This window comes from Bufo gargarizans, chromosome 9, assembly GCF_014858855.1.
Source record: "Bufo gargarizans isolate SCDJY-AF-19 chromosome 9, ASM1485885v1, whole genome shotgun sequence".
NCBI lineage: Eukaryota > Metazoa > Chordata > Amphibia > Anura > Bufonidae > Bufo > Bufo gargarizans.
The window spans coordinates 184,901,275-184,915,647 of NC_058088.1; the positions used below are offsets into that span (position 1 = coordinate 184,901,275).

At 42.6% G+C, this 14,373-nt stretch overlaps 1 protein-coding gene across 1 annotated transcript in view; it reads right to left on the reverse strand.

Annotated features, from left to right (window-relative positions):
* The window catches only part of CACNA1B (calcium voltage-gated channel subunit alpha1 B), a 286,673-nt gene that overhangs the window by 180,997 nt on the left and 91,303 nt on the right, over positions 1 to 14,373 (reverse strand).

The window sequence follows — 14,373 nt, forward strand, 5'->3', positions numbered from 1 at the left end:
GCAATGAGCGCTTTCTTTGTAGGCAAAGGGGTTAGGTTAAGAAACTGGCCCTTGGGGAGGGGGGGGGGGGCGCCGTTTCAGTTTTCGCTCAGGCAGCAGAAAGGCTAGGTGCCCCTTTGCCCTCTATGTATTATTTTCCATGCTGCAGTAGAGACTTTTTCATGTTGCTACAGACAACGCCACCTTTTTGCTACGTGACTGGTTTTACAAGTCTAACCTTTGTATGCCGCTTCAAAGATTCTATATTCCGACCTGCTCTGACAAAGCGTCTTCTGTTCGCCGTGCATTCAACTTGCCGAACAAACGGCGCCCACTGCTCAAAAGAAAGAAATTTTGCTCAATAAACAGTGATGTTCATTATTTTTTTACTAAAATGTTTCCACGTCTCCGGCATAATGTGTCGTTACCTCGCGGCGAAGGCTGGTGCCAGCGCCTGCTGGCTGCTCTCATTTTTATGTAAATACATATAATACCGCTATATTTCTTTTAGTCATTGATTTTACAACTGCTAACGTTTTCGAACACGTTTACGATGCCAGGTGCTTGGCCGACTCTCCACCTCTGTGAATTCAAAGCGGTAAGACTGCCATAAAAAATTGGGTAAGGTGGTTGAAGGTTTGGGTTGCAAAGATCCAGGAGACCAGACACTCGTTGACAGAGGGAACGGGCCTAACGTGAAATCAAGGTGTAAAAAATATCAGGATCACTGAGGCAGGGCAAACAAGAGCAGCAGAATGTCTCCCTGGTGCAGAGCGCTGCTGCCCGCCTACTCCCGAGGAAATGCTATAATCAGAGGGGGTGAGAGCAGAGTACAACTCAGCAAACACACTGACAACGATAAAACAGCAATTTGTGCCGTATTGCAGCCTGTTATTACAAGACCCAACTTCTGGGACACAACCCCGTGAGAGTAAAATCTAAAAACATAAGATCAAGACTAGAAGAGTGAGTGACAAGACGATAACAAAAAGTGACACGCCCAATTCCAGCCATATATGAAAACTGTTCAACTCATTCAGGTCCATATTCATGTCTGCAGTATTATAGTAGTTATATTCTTGTACATAGGAGCAGTATTATAGTAGTTATATTCTTGTACATAGGAGCAGTATTATAGTAGTTATATTCTTGTACATAGGAGCAGTATTATAGTAGTTATATTCTTGTACATAGGAGCAGTATTATAGTAGTTATATTCTTGTACATAGGAGCAGTATTATAGTAGTTATATTCTTGTACATAGGAGCAGTATTATAGTAGTTATATTCTTGTACATAGGAGCAGTATTATAGTAGTTATATTCATGTACATAGGAGCAGTATTATAGTAGTTATATTCTTGTACACAGGAGCAGTATTATAGCAGTTATATTCTTGTACATAGGGGCAGTATTATAGTAGTTATATTCTTGTACACAGGAGCAGTATTATAGTAGTTATATTCTTGTACATAGGAGCAGTATTATAGTAGTTATATTCTTGTACATAGGAGCAGTATTATAGTAGTTATATTCTTGTACATAGGAGCAGTATTATAGTAGTTATATTCTTGTACATAGGAGCAGTATTATAGTAGTTATATTCTTGTACATAGGAGCAGTATTATAGTAGTTATATTCTTGTACATAGGAGCAGTATTATAGTAGTTATATTCTTGTACATAGGAGCAGTATTATAGTAGTTATATTCTTGTACATAGGAGCAGTATTATAGTAGTTATATTCTTGTACATAGGAGCAGTATTATAGTAGTTATATTCTTGTACATAGGGGCAGTATTATAGTAGTTATATTCTTGTACATAGGGGCAGTATTATAGTAGTTATATTCCTGTACACAGAAGGGAGTATTATAGTAGTTATATTCTTGTACATAGGAGGCAGTATTATAGTAGTTATATTCTTGTACATAGGAGCAGTATTATAGTAGTTATATTCTTGTACATAGGGGCAGTATTATAGTAGTTATATTCCTGTACACAGAAGGGAGTATTATAGTAGTTATATTCTTGTACATAGGAGCAGTATTATAGTAGTTATATTCTTGTACATAGGAGCAGTATTATAGTAGTTATATTCCTGTACATAGGAGCAGTATTATAGTAGTGATATTCTTGTACATAGGGGCAGTATTATAGTAGTTATATTCTTGTACATAGGAGCAGTATTATAGTAGTTATATTCTTGTACATAGGAGCAGTATTATAGTAGTTATATTCCTGTACATAGGAGCAGTATTATAGTAGTTATATTCTTGTACACAGTAGCAGTATTATAGTAGTTATATTCTTGTACATAGGAGCAGTATTATAGTATTTATCATCTTGTACTTAGGAGGTAGTATTATAGTGGTTATATTTTTGTACATAGGACACAGTATTATAGCAGTTATATTTTGTATTTAAGGGCAGTATCTTAGTAGCTATACAGTATTTTTGTACACAGGAGAAACAGTGTCATTTTTAATTACTTTTTTTCATAATGGGACATTATTATAGTTGTTACATTTCCAAAATTCAGGTTGCTGATAGGCCCCAAGGTCAATTATTATCCAGAAATATGCCTATATTATGTAGAGGCCGGCGCCTCGTCATAACTTCAGCGTTTCCACCGCCATATATAGGGGTTATCAAGACGGCCGTCAAAAACACCGGTCTTAATAATTGACCCCCTATATATGTCTAATAGATATGCTGTGGGCATGGAAAATATTCATAGCATCAACATATTGTTCTGTTGGTTGTAACAGATATAATAAATGATAAAGTATGCTTTGCATGGCAGCAGGTAGGTTTCTAGAGATACTTTTATCTCGCTATTTATCTTAATTGACTCTCTACCCCCTCCCCCTCCCAGCTCCAAATTAAGTAGCTCCATCATTTTCCGTTGCTTCCCCCGTTCTCGAAGCCTTGCAGTGGTCTCCTGTCCATCTCACTGCTTCTTCTCTAGTCCCCTGTGCCTTGTGACTCTGTAGAGCGAGCTAATCTGTCCCCTGCCTGTATAGCATCCCTGCCTCCCCCTCCCCCGCTGTGATTACCCCTCAGCTGGTACAATAGTTCCTGTCTTGACGTCACCGCAGAATGTATTATCTATATTTGTCAATGTCACACAATCCTGAAATATCCAGGATATAATGAGACGCAGAGGGGGCAGTCAAAACAACAGACATCCTTTATAGCACTTTTTAACCGCCTCTGTGCTGGAATGGGTTATGGCAGACCCTATGGGATATAGAAGGAGGAACAAAAGATTGCCGCTGCGTGCCGTCTAATAGTGGACCCCATGGTAGGGTCAGGGTGGAGCTCGATGACGCATTACTACACGTCCCGGAGATTTGGACTCAATACTCTGATGTGAAAATCTTGAGGGACATTTACCGGCGATTTAGACACTCCTGCCGCCGGCCTCGATATAACTTAGGTTCTTTACTGGCGGTCGTGCGACTTGCTTAAATCTACTCCACCTCCCTTGCTGGTGTAGATTTAAGTCATTATGTATGGCGAAAACAGGCGTAGAAAATGATGCATCAGACGGGCCACCTCGGAAAAGTTGCAGATTCGGCTGATATTTGCGACAAAAATATTCCAAAAAGTGGCGTACTTCCCATAATAAATGATCCCCCCCCCCCTTATTCTTTTATTGGGTGGTCAGAGTTGACGTGAAAAGTCTGCATTTTCCCATTATAAACCTTCCTGCCACTGCGTGCAGTCTAATAGTGGACCCCATGGTAGGGTCAAGGTGGAGCTCGATGACGTATTACTACACATCCCGGAGATTTGGACTCAAAACTCTGATGTGAAAATCTTGAGGGAAATTTACCGGCAAATCTGCCCCAGTGCTGCTGAGCCAAGGAGCACTGGGGGTGGAGTTGGGCCTGCAGAGAGGAGTAGTGATCCTGAGGTGTGACGGGGCGGCTGTGGACCACTGCCTACACCTGAGTGACCACCCCAGGAGCAGAGACCTGCTGTTGATATTGCATGTGGTTCTGGACCACTTCTGGCCTGGAGACTGATAGCGGCGAAGCTCTGTGTCACAGTACCGTATGCAACCATTAAGTCTGTGCCCTCAACTAGAAACTGCAACCATCAAGTTAAGCTTTGCTAAATCCATGTGAGCTATTGCGTCATCCTTGAGTCGGGTACCGTGTCATAGTCATAGGCTATACACCTACATTTTTGACTTTCAACCCTGGTTCTTTAACCTCTCAAAGGGAACCTGTCACCGGGATTTTGTGTATAGAGCTGAGGACATGGGCTGCTAGATAGCCGCTAGCACATCGACAATACCCAGTCCCCATAGCTCTGTGTGCTTTTATTGTGTAAAAATAACGATTTGATACATATGCAAAATAACATAAAAGAGTCATATCTTACTTGTGTGACCAGAGAAGAGTCATATTTTCAAGCTCTGACTCATCTCAGGTTAATTTGCATATGTATCAAATCGGTTTTTATACACAATAAAAGCACACAGAGCTATGGGGACTGGGTATTGCGGATGTGCTAGCGGCCATCTAGCAACCCATGTCCTCAGCTCTATACCCAAAATCCTGGTGACAGGTTCCCTTTAAGTGCAGAGGTCAAAGGCTTATAATTGATGTAAAAAAAACTATACGGAATTGGCATCGCAGCACTGTAACTTTAGTTATTTTGCACGCTGAACATGGTAAAAAAATTAATTAACATTTTTTTGTTCATTCCCCCTCAAAAAGTTGTATGTGCAGATGAGGCAGATGGTCATCTTGATTCTAAACGAGAAAAGCTTTCATTTATTTTTTCAATGGCTTTTGTGACGCGATATCACAGTATGGTATTGCCGTAATCGCACTGACCTGCGCAATGAAGTCATGTCACTTATACCGCAGAAACCAATGGCGGAATTGATGTGTTTTTTCACACAAAAAATAATCAGGACAGGTCATTAATATATGATCGTAGGAGCGGCAGCATCTGGAGCAGGAGAAGTAAGTAAAAAAAAAATGTTATTTGCTCTGAGGCATGGGGGTCTGATCTGAGGCATGGAGGTCTTATCTGAGGCATGGGGGTCTCATCTGAGGTCTGAATGGAGGTCATTCACATTGGGGTCTGATCTGAGGTCTTATTGATTCCTTAGTAACATTGAGGGTCTGATTGGGGCTGTGAGCTGAGGTCTGATTAACATTGGGGGTCTGATTGGTGGTCTGATCTAAGGTCTTATGAAAAATATTTTATTCGTATTGTCCTCTAAAACCTAGGTGTGTCTTATGGGCAGGTGCGTCTTATACGGCAAAAAATACGGTATATAAAATTCACATAAATTCATACATATCTATTTTTTTTTTTGTTACCATTTTCTGTGTTATCACAGTTAAGGTGCAGAATTCAGCATTAGAATCGGCACATATATTTAATATGCAAATTCTGATTTTCTCAATTATAATAACATTTTCAATCACAAATGTCATGGTGATGACTTTCTCTTCTGACTTTATATGATTACTTCTTATGGTAATCGTGCACCTGTTCTGCTGATTATAAGCCCTGTTTCTAGTGCATTATGCAGCACAATGTATATATCAGCACCTGTCAGACCAGAAATACGGTGGGGCATTGGCCCAGTAGTCGTCCTGCATGTCAAGCAGGCCGTGACATCCTGGATTATGAAATATTCCCTGGTACAGAGAATGTAAAGCAGTTCTATAAGTGTCCTCGTCCTAGCAGGGAACCGCAAGCCTGTAAGCCTAACCTCATTGACAGATTTTACTCTGTATGGAAGGACGAACATTCATGGCTATAAAGCTTGGTGTTAGTCAAAGTCTGGCCTCAGATGGTTGTAATGCAGACATATGTTAGTGTCCATATGATGGCTGCAACATCCGGACCTCATTGGTTTTATTGAACTGACCTTAGATTATCACAAGGTGACCTAAAACTGGCTATTTTAGACAGCTGTCAACTGAAGACTTGCACTGCCAACAGATGTTCCTCCCAACTCACTATAGGGATAGAGAAATAAACTGCCGACAGACAACTCTGGAAGTAATCTTATCTCCCTTGAAAGCAAAAGCATCAGACATGTTCTAATCCAGCATGCCCATCCCTTCTTTCCCACATCATCTGCCATCATAAGAGAATCAGGATGCATCAATAGACATTACAGGGTCAGTCAGTCCGACGGTCAGGTTTGGTCACCATTGGACTAATATGCATGGGCATCTTTAGACTATAGATCCATGACTAAATCAAGGATCTAACCTTCCATTTGAAGCCTATATGACCTAGACTTAAGATTTTTTTTCTGGATGTGCATTAGAAAACAAACCCAAATGAGATGAGTCTCCATAAGGAGAAGCAGTACCTCCTAAGATATAGAATGATGAGGGCATATGTCCTAGAGTTGGACCACCCATTTAGGGCCATCCCTTCATTGGGTGCAGCAGACCAACCTTGTACTACATGTGAACATCACATCTGAACATCACAGCTTCAGATGACTTTAACAGTAGCTGGACCACCATATTATTTGAGGTTTTCTAGGTGAACAACCCTTTTAAAAAGTGTTTCCCCAAGATATAAACTTATCCCTGGTCCAACACAAAGGAAATAAGTATCTGATCATGGTGGTCTGACCACTGGGAATGGCGGACCCATGTCCCCTGTATGAATGGAGCAGCAGGTTGAGTATGCGCAATGCACTTCAATTCATTCTCTATAGGCCTGTTGGCTATTTCTGGTGGCAATAGACGTCATCGGTCATTTTTTCCTCAATGGAAGGGAAAGAGGATAAGCCATGTTGGTGGGATTTAAGAAAAGAAGGGCCTAAAGAAGATCTGACCAAATGGCTGGAAGCAAGACATATAATAATTGGATTTATTGATTGGGTGGAGTTGTCCCTCCAGTTTCTAGACAGTTCGTAGACTACCCATAAATGAGCTGATCCCACTGTGAAGGTTCTGAAATCAACAGGGATAAACCTTCCCCAATTTTTCGAGTCCTTGTTGACTGGAAGGTTACGTCTGTGGTAATGCTGTTTGTTAAATACACAACAATTTATGATCTGATCAATATCTATCATGAGCTCTGCACCGTGAGAAGACACAGTGGACTGGCTGACTTATGGTGGTACCCAGAATCCATAGTTGGTTGAATGCAGTGGGAGTACTGGACATAGTCAGGACCTTATGTATAACAGTGGGTACCTTGCACTTAAGACATGTTCAAGGTGAGTATTCATTGACTTAAATGGTATGTTCACCTTGGAACAACTGTAATTGATTGTCAGATGTTTTTGGTGGTGGTCAGTGAGCCGAGACCCCATTAATGAGTAGATTAAAAGATCTGAGGTGTCAAAGATTCTAGTCTATGGCTTCAGTAGGATATCAAAGTGCTGACAGCACTTCCACTGAAATCAATAGGATGGCAATGCCTGGTTGTCCATGGAAATGAAGCAAGAGTAGCACAACCCCGTTATTCTTACGAATGGCCTTGGACCCCCTAAGTTTCTCAGCTATTAAAAAAGTTGCCTGCTTTTTACAGTCCTCTTTTTTTTTTTTTAAAGATCCTGCAAAAAATATGATCACCGGACCTTCTGCTGTTAGGACCTCAATCAATCAGCCGAGAACCCAGCAGCAAGTCTTCAATTCCCCTGCAGCTCCACCCCAGGAGAAATGAGGAATTGCATAATTCCCACTGAAATGAATGGGCAGTCTCTGTAATACATGGACATGTTGGGTCTTCCAAAGGGAAAGAGACACCAAAATAGTGACAGTGTGCATCACACTGTTCAAGTGAGGCTGTGATTTAGTGACATTGTAATTTGTGCCATTTATCAGTTTTGGAGCATGTGGATGAGATTTCTTTAGGCACCGAATTAATTGAACCCGAATCAGGTATCTTGTAAAACGGCACCCAGCGCATAAGCATTCAATAGTGTTCTGTCACCACCAGACAGGAGGTAATTGCAGTCAGTGTCGGACTGGGGTACCTAGGGACCACCAGTAAAATCTATTTTGGGGGCCCACCGTACGGATACATTTAAATATAATAAATAATCTAACAAGTTTTTTATATGAACATAGGCTGGTTGAGGTGCTGAACATTGAATATATGTATGTAGTGTACTAAATCTGTGTTTTAGAGGACTAGAGGGGGTTATACACCAATTTCCAGGGCAATCTGAGCAACTTTGGACCTGAAACAAACTTTTTGAAAAATTTGACGAATCCAAAACGAATCAAATCTTGAAAGACTCGCTCATCTCTAGTGCAAATCCATAGAATTTACACCCTGCAAAAATACTCATTTATGAGCTATGGTACGCTGTTTTCTTGTCTAAAAAAGTCACAGATGGCGTTTTTGCAACTTTGTTTGGGCGACTTTTTGCTATTTGTCACAAAAACTCCAGATCAGCCCGGGATTATGGGGCATTTACCATGTACGAATTTTCAAAATGTCGCAAAGACGTGGCATTACACTCGCACCACATATATTAAGGTGCACCCGTTCATAAATTTGGTGCAGGCACACTAAGCAAAGCCAGCCTTAAGACTGACATAAAAACAACCTTGAGGCCCCTTTCACACGGGCGAGTATTCCGCGTGGGTGCAATGCGTGATGTGAACGCATTGCACCCGCACTGAATCCTGACCCATTCATTTCTATAGGGCTGTGCACACGAGCGGTGATTTTCACGCATCACTTGTACGTTGCGTGAAAATCGCAGCATGCTCTATATTGTGTGTTTTCCACGCAACGCAGGCCCCATAGAAGTAAATGGGGCTGCGTGAAAAATCGTGCATGTTCCCGTGATGCACCCGCACCTTTTCCCGTAACGCCCGTGTGAAAGAGGCCTAAGGCTCATGCACACAAATGTATTTTCTTTCCGTGTCCGTTCGCTTTTTTTTTTTGCTGACCGTATGCATAACCATTTATTTCAATGGGTCCGCAAAAAGACAGAAGTTACTCCGTGTGCATTCCGTTTCCGTATGTCTGTTCCGCAAAAAAATAGAACATGTCCTATTATTGTCCACATTACAGACAAGGATAGTACTGTTCTATTAGGGGCCATCTGTTCCGTTCCGCAAAATACAAAATGCACACTGACGTCACCCATATTTTTTGCGGATCGTTTTTTTCCGCACTGCAAAATGCATACGGTCGTGTGCATAAGCCCCTAAATGCTTTGCTTAGAATAGACACTCACCATAGAGTGATTACACTGCAGTAACATCTGTGACCACCAGGTGGAGCTATTCTTTCCTCTGAACCATATCATATAGTTTTACAATGTACATTTGTAGATCACAAAAGGCAGGATTGTTATGTACCGCACAATTTAATGGGATATATATATATATAGTATTTCTTTAAATTGAGTCTTTTCCTCTTAGTTTTTCTCAGTTTACTTATGCATTACACCCATAAAATTTGGCTGTCAGTAAATTTTGTAGTGGTGACAGTAAAAAGTCAAATGTCAGATACTAAGAGACCATCTTTATGAGTTTCACCATAGAAAGATCAATGAACTTTTGGCTTACACCCCTATCCTTGGAGGTGCAACATTGTTTCAACAAAGTAACAGGTATCACTGGGCCATTGCAATCTTAGGCTACTTTCACACTTGCGGCAGTGTGATCCGGCGGGCAGTTCCGTCGTCGGAACTGGCCGTCGGATCCGCCGATCTGCTGCTGACTGAAAGCATTTGTGAGACGGATCCGGATGCGGATCCGTCTCACAAATGCATTGCAAGGACAGATCCGTCTCTCCGCTTGTCATGCGGACGGACGGATCCGTCTTGTACATTTTTCTCATTTTTACCGATCTGCGCATGCGCATGCCGGAACGACGGATCCGGCATTCCGGTATTCTGAATGCCGGATCCGGCGCTAATACATTCCTATGGGAAAAAATGCCGGATCCGGCGTTCAGGCATGTCTTCAGTTTTTTTCGCCGGAGAGAAAACCGTAGCATGCTACGGTTTTCTCTTTTGCCTGATCAGTCAAAACGACTGAACTGAAGACATCCTGATGCAAACTGAACGGATTGCTCTCCATTCAGAATGCATGGGGATAAAACTGATCAGTTCTTTTCCGGTATAGAGCCCCTGTGACGGAACTCTAGTGCCGGAAAAGAAAAACGCTAGTGTGAAAGTACCCGGATACTGCCATACAATATGGCTTCCCATAGGAGCATTGGGTGGATTGAATGTTTACCATTTGCATTTGCAAAATTGATCCAATAGCAATAACCGATCAGATCACATGACACAATTTAAAGCTACAGTGCACAAATTTTTTGGGGGAAAAATCAATGTCACCAATTGAAAGGAAACCCGTGCAATATAAATGCAATATTGGCTTGAAGCACCAAGTGGCTTCTTATCCCCACTAGGGAGGCAATTAAAATGAGTTTTAAGGACGGCACGAAAATAATGTGGCGGGTGAGGCACCGCCAATGTGCAGCCTGGATAGGAGAAATGCTGTGTCTCGCTTGCTATTAACTCCTTGTCTGCTGAGCCCCCCACCCACCACCCAGAGGCCAGGCGTGGAAATAAATATATAAACGAGTTTAAAAATCAATAAGGAATGTGACATTATCTTCCAGACAGGGCTCCTCGTCCTGACAGTGTAAAGCAGAGGGGAAACCTTTGTAATGTTAAAGACAGGCAGTCGCATCTAGAGGGAAATAATGTGAATAGGTACTACAGATCACCATAGAAACCGGGCCAAGGCTCGGCGCTTCTGCTCAGCTAATCAAAATATAACGGAGAACTGAACAGGCCCTGTCATTAACCAGCCGTGTGCTGGAGGGAGATGCGCAGGCCCTGCCCTTAGCCGAGCAGCCAAGAAACGCGCAAGTCCTGTCCTTAACCATCGCTGTGCTGGATAGAGGTGCACAGGCCCTGCTCTTAGTCATGACCAAACCGTGCACAGGTCCTTCCTTAACCATCGCTGTGCTGGATAAGGTGCAGGGACCCTGCCTTCACTCATGAGTCTGACTGGGGTATAAAATCATGCACAGGTCCTTCCTTAACCATCTGTGTGCTGGATAGAGGTGCACGCAAACCCTGCAAAACCATGCACGGGTCCATCCTTAACCATTGGTGTGCTGGATAAGGTGCAGAATCCCTGCCTTTACTCATGAGTCTGATTTGGGTATAAAACCATGAACAGGTCCTTCCTTAACCATCTGTGTGCTGGATAGAGCTCCTTAACTATCTCTGTGCCGGATAGAGGTGCACACAAACCCTGCAAAACCATGAACAGGTCCTTCCTTAACCATCTGTGTACTGGTTAAAGGTCCTTAACCATCGGTGTGCTGGATAGAGGTACACAGACCCTGCAAAACCATGCACCGGTCCTGTCCTTAACCATTGGTGTGCTGGAGAGAGATCCAAAGGCCCTGCCTTTACCCATCACTGTACTATATAACCATGCACAGGTTAACCATCACTGTGCTGGATAGAGGTACTCGGGTCCTGACCTTAGTCATGACTGGGACACAAAACCATGCACCTGTCCAGTTCTTAACCATCGCTGTGCTGGATAGAGATGCTCAGGCCCTGCCCTTAGCCATCACTGGGCTACATTACTAAGCAATGGCCCTGTCTATTTCCATCGCTGGGCTGGGTAGTAATGCACAGACCCTGCCCTTACCCATGAATGCACTACAAAGCGGACAGAGGCGGCCTATCCTTGATTGACCATTGCTGTGCTTAATAAAGATATAAAGGTCTCGCCCTTAACCATCACTGAACTATAAAACCTGTCCTGATGTAGAACAGATGTAGACGCCATGCCCCTAAATGTATGAAACGCAAAACCCCCTGTCTGCAATCATCATAGAGCTGCACAGGAAGAAATGTATAGACCCTGCTCCTAACCAAGGGAGATCCCCAGCCCTGCCCTTACTCATTGACATGCCATCGTGAGCATGCCCACATAGAGATGCAGGTGCCAAGATGGGAAAGAGTGGGCATCTTAAGATGGGGATACCCCTTTAATAGGTGCCAGATTATCAAATGGTCATAAAAAGTTATATAAAAGTATATATATTTTTACAGCCTAAATATCTTCTGCTTCTGGTCTTCCAGACCATTTACAGTTAGTCAGTGATGCAATCTCATTGCCATATAACCAGAGTTTCTGAACTAGCAGACGCTAGTGGAATTGGTACGTGGTCTCTATGGGACCCTTAGATAGAGTAGGCTCAGTCTAGGTTGGTCTCCTTTGCTTTTAGGGTGAAAGTACTTGTGCAAGACTCCCCTCTACAGAAGAACTGGTCTAGGGGTGATGGAAATTTGTTGGGGGGGGCACCACCAGACCCTTACATATGGTTAGTCCCAGCTCAGTCTTTGCTATGGTGCCCCCGCTCTTCTGTGGACTCCATTGCCTTTCATCAACCTAGTTCCTGTCCTTGGTTGATACATTGTAGCACAGTGTGTACTTAGATGTATCAAGGGTCCATAAATGGCTGTAATTACCAATGAAAGAGAATTCTATGCAGCGTCCAATAATGAGGCCACATTAGAGATTATTGCTCGTTGCAATCCATTTCAAGGCTTCAGCTCGGGGCTGGAGGAAAAATGCGCTTTGCTGTTTCAGATATTTCTGGGTTGAAGGGTTCACTTGACATCTGGGTGCAATAATAACACATAGGGTCACTCAGGGCACTACCAGGCATCAGAGGGTAGGTAGAAAGGACCAAGTCAAAGTACCTCCAAAAGACGGAGGAAAACAAGGGGTGAGAATGTCATAATATCTTATGCCGCCCCCACTATTCTATCAAAATGGGAACCAGCGTTGTTGTTTTTTTCTTTCTTCTAAAACCCCAAAAATATTCGATGAATAATCTTGGTCATTCTGGATACACCTTTCCCATCACAGCAGATATTTTGTAATATCGGTCCCTCACTGCAGGGACATTGCCAGTACCAGGTCCCATTGTGATCTGTGTATAGAAGCTCTGTGATTGTCAAGTCATGGATGTGCCCATTACGATCCTGGTGCCTATAGGGTCCAGGTACATCTGGAGCCAGCCCTGGACTTAAAGGCTATGCGCATCTTCAGAGGCAATTTTTGTTTATGATTAGCATTTTACTCATTTTTGGCTAAAAATCATATTTTCAATTGGCCTTTATTAAAAAAATATTGAGGTGTTCTGTCACAAAGGGTTAGCTGTTTTTCTAGCTGTGTGCATCATACAGGCCATCTAATAAACCTTATCCCTAAACTACTAAGAGGTCATAAACACTTATTTACAGTAAGCCACATTCCTACCAGTAAGATAAGGATTGAGCTTTTATGATGATGTTTATAGGGTCTGAGAGCGGAGATAAGGAGCCTGTCAGCTCCCCAACTAACGGAAAAGAGAGAAAATCCAGTAGGCTGCTTCTAGAGCATCTCAGCTCTGTACGGAGAAAAGGGCACCATATTGAAAAAAATGATTTTTAGCTCAAAATTAGTACAATGTAATAATAATAAAAAAAATTGCCCCCAAAGGTGCACCTAGCCTTTAAGGCAGGTTTACACCACACTGATGTAACAGCCGATTGTCGGGAAGGAAGTGTTCCTTCCTGACAGTCAGCTGCTCGTTCTGTGAAGGAGACCACTGCATTTACATGGGCAATCTCCTTCACTGTATGAGGACAGGGGAATCGCTATTTCGATCACTTGTCCCCATACAGAATGATTGTTTCTGGGCAGCAGATCGTTGTTTGGACAACATGATCTGCTGCCCAGAAACGATAATTGGTGTACATGCACGAACAACATGAGCGTTTCACTCGTTCATCGGGTGTTCGGTGGCACATTTACATGGGCAGCTTGTCAGGAACAAGCGTTTGCAGGATTAATCTGCCCCGAAAATCGGGCAGTCTAAATCCACCTTTAGATCCTGAATAAGTTTACATCTAGTACTGCAACAGCAAAGTAAACCACAGATACAATGCAGGCAGTGCCAGCCATCACCAAGCGCAGGAGAAATCCCAAATCCCAGACCCAATAGAGCAGATAAAGTAAAATAGGTTTAGTTTGCACTACCATATTGCACCTGCGCCATGTTTAGTTGGTGTCAAATTTCTGATTTGGATTGTTAAAGGTGTGTAAATCTTTGATGTTGTTTTAGAAAGTGGTGAAGGGAAGATGTGACACAATGCAACACAAAAATCCCTAACTGCAACACAGAAAACCACTGGGCTTTATATTATCAGAATGTAGAGCTAGGTTCATATCTCCATTTGATAAATTCAGTTGTCTGCTCTGGCAGAGGCACCTCCATGTGATGAATGGGATCCTTGCCTTTGTTAGCTAGAGGAAAGATAGTCGCTACCATTCTGTCACAACTGGGGGAATCTATGAGATCTTGGTGATGACACAGAGGTGTTGGAAAACTTCCATGA